General features: G+C 38.5%; 2 non-coding genes across 2 annotated transcripts; both read left to right on the top strand.

Moving 5' to 3' along the window:
- The first annotated feature begins 30 nt into the window (after positions 1–30).
- On the top strand, positions 31–102 carry trnaq-uug (transfer RNA glutamine (anticodon UUG)). The gene has a single exon. It is a non-coding gene; the product is annotated as a tRNA-Gln (tRNA).
- An 11,020-nt stretch (positions 103–11,122) lies between these two features.
- trnat-agu (transfer RNA threonine (anticodon AGU)) lies at positions 11,123–11,196 on the top strand. The gene has a single exon. It is a non-coding gene; the product is annotated as a tRNA-Thr (tRNA).
- Positions 11,197–12,389: the final 1,193 nt, after the last annotated feature.

Below are 12,389 nucleotides of genomic sequence, written 5' to 3'. Positions count from 1 at the left end.
CACAATAAAACCACAATAAAAGCTGAACAGGGTTCCATGGTGTAATGGTTAGCACTCTGGACTTTGACTCCAGTAATCTGAGTTCAAATCTCAGTGGAACCTGTCAGTCTTCCACACAACCAGGTACAAAGTTATCAAGGTTTTACCCACATGATGTTGTAGTATCAATCCACGAGGCTCCACCTCAAAAAACAACACGGGGAAATGGAAACATGGACACCATTAGACCTGCTTTAGGGGGCTGGAGTTACCCTAAAATGTCCCTAAGAACCCTTAAATATGTGATGAATGTATCTAATATCATGAGTATGTTCTTGAATGATGTTTATACAGTTGTTTTCAGCTAGTGATGCTAATGATGGTCACTGATCAATACGAAGGATCATTTCCAACAGTTGTTTCCCTTCACAGTTCCAAACAAATCTGATCAATTTTAAGAGATAATCAGAAAGAAATCAGTCTTAGAAGAGATCTGCTTCATTCATATCTGAGAGAATTGTGCTGGGTCACATGATGTACTTTAAGCTGGTTAGTTAGTTGACAGAGTTGTAGGATTTTTGACACTGTCAGAAGGTTTGAAAGGAGTGACGCCGTCCCCCAAAGTCACGGACTGTGTGGCGGAGTCAAATCCTGGTTAAACTGCAGAGTGGAGCAGCGGAAGCGTGCTGGGCCCATAACCCAGAGGTGGATGGATGGAAACCATCCTCTGCTACTTAAGACTTCCTCTCATACATGAGACTCCTGTGAGAGATTAACTGAAATACATCCAGAGCTTTTTGCAAACAAGAAAGTGGATGTAGGATCTATGAACATACTGCATACTGTTGATGAAAATGCATTGCATCAAAATGTTTTTAAAAAATGAGGATATAAATATGTCTCAAACTGATAAAGTAAAACCAACCATTTTAAAATAAAGGCTATAAGTTGTCTTGTTCTGAAGATTCACACACACGCACGCACGCACGCACGCACGCACGCACGCACGCACGCACGCACGCACGCACGCACGCACGCACGCACGCACGCACGCACGCACGCACGCACGCACGCACGCACGCACGCACGCACGCACACACACAGCTGGCAGGTTGTTGTGGCCGAGTGGTTAAGGCCTAGACTAGAAAAACTAGAAATCCATTGGGGATTCCCCACGCAGGTTCAAATCCTGCCAACAACGAGTAATGTTTGAATGTGCAAGAGGACTGCCTAATCTTCAGTTATTACAGTTCTTTCTGAATGCTTACAGTTTTTTCTGAATGCTTAAGTACATTTTTTATAAAATTGGCTATTTTTGCTAAACTCTACACACAAATGAGAAAACCTTTCTCCAAATTATCAAAATGTTATAGTTCTCTTGCAAAATCAAACACAGTTTGATTAACTCTACACACCTTAGTAAAAATGGTGTTTTCATATCAGACAGTAAACACATGCCATCATTTACTAAGCACATAATGTGCCAACTACACACTGATGGTATGAATACAAAACACATCTGGCTTTTTTCTTTTTCTGTGCACAAGGTAGGCTAGGTCAGTTTGAGGTCATACTTTTGTCATAGTTCTGTAAACACACAGGGATCCAAACTTCAAGTATTGGTGTTTATTCACACTCGTCAAAACAAAGACACAGCACAGAACACAAAATAATACATTCACAAAAAAAAGACAATCAGCTCCAACTCCTTCACCTCCACGTCCTCTCCCTCTTGCTTCTTCACCTCCACGTCCTCTTCCTCCAACTCCTTCACCTCCATGTCCTCTTCCTCCAACTCCTTCACCTCCACGTCCTCTTCCTCCAACTCCTTCACCTCCATGTCCTCTTCCTCCAACTCCTTCACCTCCACGTCCTCTCCCTCTTGCTTCTTCACCTCCACGTCCTCTTCCTCGGCCTCCTCTGATTCTTACTCTTCTTGCTCCTTCCATTGTACTCCACACAGACAGCTTACCTGTGGCTTATTTATAGTGCTTAGACTGATTGCAAAGTGAACTAATTCTCTAAAATTGTTTTCACATGTGAAAGTGTGCCAGACAGTTGGCAAAATAGTGTAAATAATAGCCATACATGTGTATAATTTTGCTAGGAGTGTTTTGGAAATTTGGCAATTGAGTGTAAGCAGCGAATTGTGCCTACAGTTTTGTAAAGTGTGTGTTACAAAATTACAAACTGAGTGCAAAGCAGTATTTGTGCTTTTAGTTTGGCTAACTCAGTGAGTGGTTTTGCTATGTGTGTTAATAGTTTTAGAAATTGTGCTACAAGAACATAATTAGCGCCTAAGCTTTCATAAAAAACTGTAAAATGCACAAACAAGACTGACTTTCCTGGGAAACTAATTCACAGCTGTCTACGTATGAATGCTGCAGAAGGTTATTATCACAGAGCAAAGAAATTGCTAAGAAAACATTTAGAAATTCAGTAACTTATTGCAGTCACACTCATGAATAACGATCTATAATGACCCTCAATCAGAAGTGAAGATTATGAAAACTCTGATCTCTACTTTCAAGTGAGCCATAAAAAAAGCACACAGCTAAAGGAGTTAAACAGAAAGACACATCTTCCTGTGATGCCTTGGGCAGTTATTAGCAGTAAATACTTCTGAACAAAAGCATGCAGGTGGCAAATATTCACGTCAAATAATGACATATATGTGCCAATTATGTAACAATGATATACACTACAAAGGTTTTAAGTCAGCGCTTCCAACCTAAAATCACCAAACTAATCTGTCCACAATAACACATTTCATCTTCCACCTGCAAACCACTGCAGCCGAAGCTAAACAAGTGGGTCTTATGGGGGAAACAATACTAAATAATAATTACAAGATTTAATTCATGTACAATTTAAATCATATTTTAAATGACTTTATAAAAAAAGGAAAAATATATATCCAGCCGCTGTTGTTAAATCTACCAGTTGCAGTAATTATGCCATGTACTTTTTTAAATGACTATTGACAAAAAACAAGAAAAGAAACAAAAAAAAAAGCTAATTTGACAGAACTTTTACATAAAACTCAAACACAGGGAGACGGACTGATGTTGCGCTGGACAAACCACCAAATACCAGCAAATAACCAAAAGAAACACGAGCAACCTCAATGAGAACTGTTTCCACCACATCCTTAGTGAGAAGATACCAAGCTGAAGGTGAAGAACTAACTGACTCGGTCCAGAGGAATATTTACAGATAAATATACTGCTGGTGACGTCATAAAGGATCAAAGGAGGCAAGAATTCCACCGCCATATCAACCTACGTCATATCAAACCTACGTCATATTAGAGACGCCCCACTTCACTCCCACATGTTCACCGGGGGTTGTTGTCACATTGTGAGTGTCTAAAATAAGAGGCTGTGAACGGGTGAATAGGAAAAAGACTAAATCGCTTTGCAGAGCCTATAAGTGGCTGAACTAAAGAAATAAACTATAGGAGCGCCATCCATTTATTTGAAGGAGTAACTCGGTCGTCAAAGGACAGCATACGGATGTTTGTGTTGTTCAGTTCTGATGAAACAAACACAAACGTGACAGTACACTCGGTAAGTGCGTATAGAAGACAGTTGTGAAGCCGCAGCTGCCGCTTACGACCATACCGCCATGAACCAGCAGAGGGCGTTGTTGCTACGTTTGGGAACATGTGCACATTCATCCTCGTTTGCAGCAAATCAGCTCCAGCTTCAGACGCGTAGCGTTCAAATGCTCTTTCATGGAGCCTTGGAACGTCATCAAAGAATGTGATGTCTTTGATGACGTCACGAAGAATAGTGGAAGAGGAAGCACACGTAATAGCACACGGAGCGGAGCCAAGATGGCGCTCTGAGCAGTCACTTTTCCCTGAGCTCTGCAAACCCAACTGCTTCTTTTAAATTAAATACGGTGAGCAAAGACGTTATTTGCACATATTTTGACATATTTTGACAGCTACTTTTAATTGAAACTTCTGGTTGTTATCAACGAACCAAAATGAGTAAACCTGAGAAGAGAAAGACTGAAAACAAAAAGTCACTAGCGTTAGCTAACATCGGCGCCGTTAGCAAGCCCGCTAACGTTAGCCGACCAAAACCAAACCAACTTCCGAAACCAACTTCTACTCCTGAGCCTGCTGATACTGAAAATTATTTTATGGACCCCATGCATGACTATATGGAAGCGGTTCCTGAACCATCACAGTTTGCCCTGATGGAGGAGGAATTTCCTCCTCTTCCCTTCACACCAAGTGCTTCTCCTGCTGGTAAGCTGAGAAAAGTTGGGGACACAGAGTCAGCTACTGTTCTCTCCCAGCTCACCTCACTTACTAGACTGATTAACTCGAGGTCAGACACTCTCGAAAAAATGGTCAGTGGCAACTCCCTAGTGATCTCTGAGACGAAAAAGGCAGTCCAAGAGAACACTAAACAAATCACAGCTGTGAAAGATTCATTTGATGCCGTCTGTGTTGAGATAAGTGCTATGAAGGACAGAGTTGTCGCTGCTGAATCACAGTTAGAAAAATACAAGGCAAATGCTGAAATGCAGGAGAAGCGGATCTCCCACCTGGAGAGTTACTCACGCCGCTGGAATCTGAAACTTTACGGATTGGCCGAGAAGGAGAAGCAAGACGTCCGGCAAGAGGTTATCCAGGTCTGCCAGTCTGTTTTACCCGAGGCGAAGGATAAACTACCAGACGTCGTGGATACGGTACACCGCCTCGGTCCCAAGAAATTCGACAACAACCAGCCCAGGGGAATCATCATGCAGTTTACATCCAGGATCTACCGTGATGCTGTTTGGCGTTCCGCCAAGAAGTCAGCATTCTTAAAAGACAACAACCTTAAACTGGCAGAGGATCTGTCAGCTGATGACCGCGACCGGAGAAACCGACTCTGGCCAGCTGTGGAAAAAGCACGCAAGGAAAACAAGTTGGCGTTCTTTGTCGGAGGACGTGCGTTCGTGAATGGAAAGGAAATTTTTCCACCTCATTAATCTGTTCTAAGATAGCAACAGGTACAAGCTGAAGTAATACATGGTTCGAACGTTTTCACCCATCTCTCACACTGACTTTTTTTTTTCCTATGTTAGTTTTTTTTATATATATATATTTTTTTAGTTGCACTCAAAAGCCGATTACAATTAAGCTGGTATATTTTTTTTAGTTGTTATTTCCAATTTGTATATGCACTTTATTTTAAGTACTCTAATGGTGCATTGTTTATTGCTCCTGAGTGATCTGAACAGCAGCTATTTTTTGTTGAACTAGTTATTTAAGAGAGTAAAAAGTTGAATATTTTTTCATTATTTTTTTTCCTTCATAAATCTCACACATGAGATGGGTTAGATGCCACGTTGGCTCTATTTTCTTATTAAATACTCTTTACTATCATTAAAGCTCACAGTTCCCTCATCTAGGGTTTGCAGTTCTCATTTTCTACAATACTCTTAAGTGACCATAGGTTTCCAACTTAACCACTTCTTCACTTATTTGGTCTAAGCTTTCTTTTTTGCGTTTTTTTTATTTTTTTATTTATTTTTTTTTTTATTCTTATGTCTTTGTCTATTATTTCTTTAAATGCGAGAGGTTTAAGAAACAATGTTAAGCGTAAAGCCATATTTTTGTTTTGCAAGCAGTTCAGCACAGATTTTTGCTTTATACAAGAGTCCCACTCCATCGAACAGGATAAGTCTTTCTGGAGGTCGCAGTGGGGAGAGGATTTGTGGATGTCCCATGGCACGGAGCGAGCTGCTGGTGTTTGCATACTGAAAAACAGATTTAATGGAAGAGTTTTGATCTCTGACTGTGATAAAAATGGTCATTATATTTTTTTGATACTTGAGGCTGCACACTCTATCTATATTGTAGTAAATGTGTATGGGTTCAATTGTCAAACAGAGAATAACCTTTATTTAGACAGGTTGGGAGAGCGTTTACTGCACTGGTTATCCAAATATCCAGATTCTTTTATAATCTTTGGTGGAGACTTTAATGTTGTGTTTAATAATTGCATGGATAGGTGGCCTTCTAGAAGTGTAGATTCATCTAACTCGCATATAAGGATGTTTGCACAAAAATTTAATTTAACTGATTCTTGGAGGGACTCTCATCCAGCTCAAAGAGCGTATACATGGTGCAACAAAACTCAGACCAGTCACTCGCGTATAGATTATTGGCTCATTTCAAAAGAGTTAAAAGAAGTTAAAACGGATATTTATCCTTCGCCACTTTCAGATCACCGAACAATTCATTTATCTGTCCCCTTGTCTTCCCCCTCTGGGGCTAAAACTTCGTATTGGAAACTTAACAGTACTATCCTTGAGCATAAGGAAGTGATCACTGAAGTTAATAGCTTGATAAGGCTTCACTGGAACAAGGCTCTAGCCGAAAATATGTTCTGTAACAATTGGGAGCTTTTGAAATATGAACTCGGTAAATTCTTTAGAAAATATAGCATTGATTTGGCAAAGAGAAGAAGAGCTGACGAGAAAGAAGTAATACATAAGATTACATCCTTTACTTCCAAACCAATAGAGGCTCTTAATGAATCTGAAAAAACAGAGCTAACTGATTTGCAGCATAGGTTAGATGAGATCTATAAGCGCAAGGCTGAAGGAGCATTTGTTCGGTCACGTAAAAAGTGGCTTGAAGAAGGAGAACAGAACTCGGCATATTTTTTCAGACTCGAGAAACACCAATCTCGCATTAACGCTATTGTACAACTAAATATTAATGGGAAAGTTTCTAACGATAAGAATGTCATAGCAAATTATTGTGCTGATTTTTATAGCAAACTCTATTCTTCCAAATATTGTCCTCAAGCTACTTCTGCTTTCTTTAATTCCATAAATAATATTACTCAGTTGAGCGAGGCTGATAGTGAATTTTGTGACGGGGAAATTTCTTTGAATGAAGTCACAGATGCAATAAAGTGTCTAAAAGTGAACAAGTCTCCTGGGACAGACGGCCTTACTGCCGAACTGTACAAACAATTCTCTGACAGCTTAGCCCCATTTCTTTTAGAAGTATTCAAGGAAAGCATTGATAGGGGTGCACTCCCTCCTACTTTATGTCAGGGACTAATCACCCTGATTCCCAAACCAAGAAAAGACCCTTTACTTTTAGATAATTGGCGACCAATTTCCTTATTGAATAATGATTATAAGATATTAGCATTGATTCTTGCAAATAGAGTAAAATCTGTTTTAGATACTGTTATTGATGAGAGTCAATCTGGATTCATGCAGAATCGTCATATTTCAAATAACATAAGATTGATTTTAGATATAATGGATTACCCTGAATTTGTGCAGGATGACAGTTTTATTCTTTTTTTAGATTTCTATAAGGCTTTTGACTCCTTGGAACATGATTTTATTATTACTGCTTTGAATAAATTTGGCTTTGGTCAATCCTTTTGCAATGCAGTTCACACATTATATTCTAATAGTAATAGTTCTATAAAACTTGCTAGTGGTACTTCCCCAAGATTTTCTTTGAAACGTGGAGTTAGGCAGGGGTGCCCCCTATCAGTGTATCTTTTTCTACTTTCTGTCCAACTCCTTAATTCACATATCAAACTCAGCTCTTTAAAAGGTATGGTTGTCGCTAACAAAGAAATATTCATAAGTCAACTAGCAGATGACACTGCTCTCTTTCTCAGGGATGCTTCTCAAGTATCAGTAGCAATCAACTGTATTCAGTCCTTTTCAATTGCCTCTGGACTTGCCCTTAATCTTAATAAATGCGAACTTTTGCCTGTTAAAGACTGTCTGGCAGCTTCAATTCATGGAATCCCTGTGAGAAACTGTGTTACTTACCTCGGTATTCAAATCACTAAAAATGAGCAATCCAGATGCTGTGCAAACTTCAATCCTATTATAGAAAAAACCCAAAAAAACCTTAATCAGTGGCTGCAGAGAGACTTGTCCTTGAAGGGAAGAGTTTTGCTTTCGAAGGCTGAAGGAATCTCACGTCTAACCTATGCTGCTCAATCCTTGCATGTTGATAAAGCAACCTGTAAATCGATTGATAAAATTTTACACAATTTTTTATGGAAAAACAAAACCCACTACTTACGAAAATCTGTCAATTTAAGCTCCTATGACAAAGGTGGTTTGAATTTTATTGATTTTGGCGCGCTTAATAATACCTTCAAGATAAATTGGATCAAAAAGTATTTGAAAAACCCCACATCTATTTGGAATTTTATTTCTCACCATGTATTCTCAAATTTAGGTGGCCTTAATTTCCTGCTGCTCTGTAATTATAGCATTCCAAAAATACCACTGAAACTTTCTCACTTCCATCAACAGGTTCTCTTAGCATGGACATTGATTTACAAACACAATTTCTCTCCGCAAAATTGCTTCATTTGGAACAACTGTAATATTGTTTACAAAAACAAAACTTTATTTTTAGATAGATGGTTTGACAATGGAATTGTTTTGGTTAGTCAATTGTTCAAAAAAGATGGGTTGTTGTACAATTACTCCGAATTTCTAATGCGATATAATGTACCAATAACACCTAGAGAGTTTTCAGTCGTATTTGATGCTATTCCTTCTGGTCTGTGCATGTTATTCCGGTGCTCCTACAGTTCTCCTCCTCTATCATGCAGCCCTCCTGATGTGTCACAATCTTCTCTGGGTAGTGTTTGTTTTTCACCTGCTAAGCTTCCGAATGCCAAAGTAAGAGCCATGTTTCAGGACGGTTTAACTTCCATCCCACCAGCCACATTTTATTGGCTCAATTTCGTGACAGATATTGAGTGGACAAAAGTTTGGTCGTTACCACAAAGATTCTTCCTAACGAATAAAGTCAAAGAGATCTCTTTTAAATTGATACACAAATTCTACCCTGTAAAACAATATTTATCTAAATTTAAGAAGGATATAGACGTTAATTGTTCTTTTTGCCAAAAATATCCTGAGACTTATTCCCACTTATTTTGGTCATGTGAATTCAGTTATAAATTTTGGAGGGACTTCCACAAATATATTGTTGATTCTGTCTTTCCTGATTTTCATCTTTATTTTAAGAATGTTATTTTTGGTTTTCAGAATTTTAATCACCAAGATAGGGACGCTTTCTTTTTTATTAATCTGTTTTTATTTTTAGCTAAATTTCACATACACAAGTCCAAATTCATCCGCAGAAAACCTGAACTCCTTGTACTTAAAAAAGAACTTGATCTATATATAAGGACAATTTACTCATCGAAAAACAAAAAGGCACAAAAAACCATCGGCATCTGTAAATTGTTCAATTTGACTACATGAAACCTACTCTCGCACATTATGTTGTTTTTATTTTTTTATTTATGTTTAATTTACATTCAACTGTCTTGTTCTTTATATATTCTTTTGTTTATTTCTTTTCTATATGGTGCTCGAATGTCTGTAATGTCTGTATTTGTATGTTACCCTTGTTCTTAATTTTGCATTGTATTTTGAGATTTAAATAAAAAAAAAAAAAAAAAAAAAAAAAAAAACACGTAATAGCACACATTAGAGTGAAGATGTATTTCTTTTCTTGTTATTATAAACACCAGAAAACCAGACACACACAGCTGTTTAAAAGCACAGCAGAAGTAGTGGAATTATTTTGCCACAGGACCATGAACATATTATAACTGTAATGGCAATCTAACAACAAAAAATGCCATGTGAGGGAATTTGAAGACATTTCCAACTCATGCTGGTTCCAAAAAAAGTGGTCCGACAGGGAGCTGCGTTCAACACTTTATTTTACATGTGCAAAGCTTCAAAAAACAACACCTACAATACCCGGGTGCTGAATGAGAGGTTAAAAAACAAGCTTGTGTATTATCAAAAACAACACATTATGCATTGAGTTGATGTGAAGATGTCTTCCACAGGCTTTTCTCCCACTATGGGAGTTTTTACCTGCCATTGTTTATATAATAATTGCTCGGGGGTTTATGTTTATGTTTATGTTCATGTTCATGTTCTGGATCTCTGGAAAGCGTCTAGAGACAACATCTGTTGTATTAGACGCAATATAAATAAAATTGGTGGACCACACGTCCTAAAGGACAAGGATCTGACTTTGGATAAGAAGGTTGAGAGTTTTAGTCCCTCTGTGGTTAAAGAGACTTGAGACAGTAAGTTCTAGTGTCCTACCTCACATTCACTCTTTACAGGTCACTTCAGTTTAGCTACCGTCTTATATACCTGCTACACATATTTACGTACTGGAAGGTCATGTTAGTCAATAATGGGACTAAGATCAGGGTTTGGGTTTGTTTTTTTTTTACGTTATTTTTTTTTTCATTATTTTTTTAATGTATTTTTTCCTAAACCAAAAAACCCCAAATAATATGGTCATCAATTCCATTGAAGAATATATGATGTCATCAATTTATGATGTCATTAATTCCATTGAAGAAGATATGATGTCATCAAGTTATGATGTCATTAATTCCATTGAAGAAGATATGATGTCATCAAGTTATGATGTCATTAATTCCATTGAAGAAGATATGATGTCATCAAGTTATGATGTCATTAATTCCATTGAAGAATATATGATGTCATCAAGTTATGATGTCATCAATTCCATTGAAGAATATATGATGTCATCAATTCCATTAACATTCCATTCCATCAACAAGCTTGTAACAGAGTTTATAAATAGAACTCCTTCATACTAGTTCTCATCACATCTTTTGACAATGCCACGCAGACGCAGACAGAGCTCTCGCCCCGTCCGCAGGCGCCGGAGAGTCCGTAGGACCCGCGTCGCCCGCAGACGCAGGAGAGTTGTCCGACGCAGACGCTGAAGGTCAACAGATGATGGAGGGAATCCTGAATGAATGATTTAAAAAAGGAAAAAAATACATAAAAATAAATGATGAAAAAAAAATAACGTAAAAAAAACAAGCCCAAACGCTGATCTTAGTGCCATTATTGACATTATTGAGGTAGGACACTAGAACTTACTGTCTCAAGTCTCTTTAACCACAGAGGGACTAAAACTCTCAACCTTCTTATCCAAAGTCAGATGCCTTGTCCTTTAGGACGTGTGGTCCACCAATGGCCTCTGTTTCTCATTCCAGCATGTCACACCTCTAAAGGTCTTACTGTTTTGATGTATGAGACGAGGTAAGTGAGAGGTTGTGGAGGCCCTGTGGCTTAGTTGGTCAAAGCACCTGTCTAGTAAACAGGAGATCCTGGGTTCAAATCCCAGCAGAGCCTCTAGACTCATCTGTCTTTGGATGAGAAAAAGATGATAGACGTCTCATTCATTCATGGTTCAACCATGGTGGTGAAATGGAAAAATGACATGTAGCTTAAAAAAAAGAAAGGCACATTGAATGTTTCTTACCCAAAGTTAATTCACACATTCAAGTTCTTCTAAGAGATGTGGACTGCTTGAGAGGGAGGTAATGTCTGGTTCTTCTCCTTTTAGTCACTTTAATGCTTTGCTGTTCTTCACTTGTACCACAAGGTGGGGTACTCCTCCAATTCTTCTTGACCAAATGTGTATTTCTTTACGTGGTGTTTCTGACAGTCAGTTACTTTCCAAGTTTGACCTCACTTAAAAAGGTCTCTACTTGGTTTGGGAGACTGTGCATGTAATTCAAGATGTTGTAAACCAGGCCTGGATCAAACATGCACATACATACATACGTACATACGTACATGCAAAAAAGAAACACTCACCACGAAGGCCGGTTAGCTCAGAATGTCAGATTCTGGTGCTAATAACCCCAAGGTCATGGGGTCAGTCCCCATACTGGCCAAACTGTTTACCACTAAAACTCGGGTTATCGTTGAAAGTTTCAGATTATAAAAATTGTGTTTTGACCTGTCCAGGGGTCTGTCTCTCACCTGAAAATGAGCTGGGATAGGCTCCAGCAGACCCCTGTGACCCTGCAAAGAATATAGCGGGTAAAGATAATGGATGGATGTACCATCAAGTACTTTCAGTACTAATCAGTTAGCTGGGCTAGAGCTGTGGTGGTTGAATGACACTCTCTGTATGCATGCTGTGAACTTGTGATCAGATTATTTATGATCAAATAATTTTGGATTGGATTAAAAACTATCTTTTCTAATCATTTGCTTAAGACAGGAAGTATGCTTATTGGACGGCTGTTAGCATCTGTGAAGTTAGATTTATTGTCCTTTGGTATTGGAATTATCTTAGCCTCTTTCCAAATCCTTGGGCAAACCCCGTTAGTAAAACATCTATTAAAGATGTGACAAATCAGAGTTGATATGTAAGCTGCAGCAAGTCGTAGCAGTTTACCATCTAGGTTGTCTGTTCCAGCAGGTTTTTCAATTGGCAGAGATAGTAATAGTTTATTTATGTCAGGGACAGCAAACAAAGTCAAACTTACAGTTCTTATGTGGTAACCGTGACCACTCAGATCCTACAGGTTTTT

The sequence above is a fragment of the Cololabis saira genome, chromosome 11, assembly GCF_033807715.1.
Source record: "Cololabis saira isolate AMF1-May2022 chromosome 11, fColSai1.1, whole genome shotgun sequence".
Lineage (NCBI taxonomy): Eukaryota > Metazoa > Chordata > Actinopteri > Beloniformes > Belonidae > Cololabis > Cololabis saira.
The sequence above is the reverse complement of the archived record's forward strand: the minus strand, read 5'-3'. Positions and strand labels throughout refer to the sequence as shown.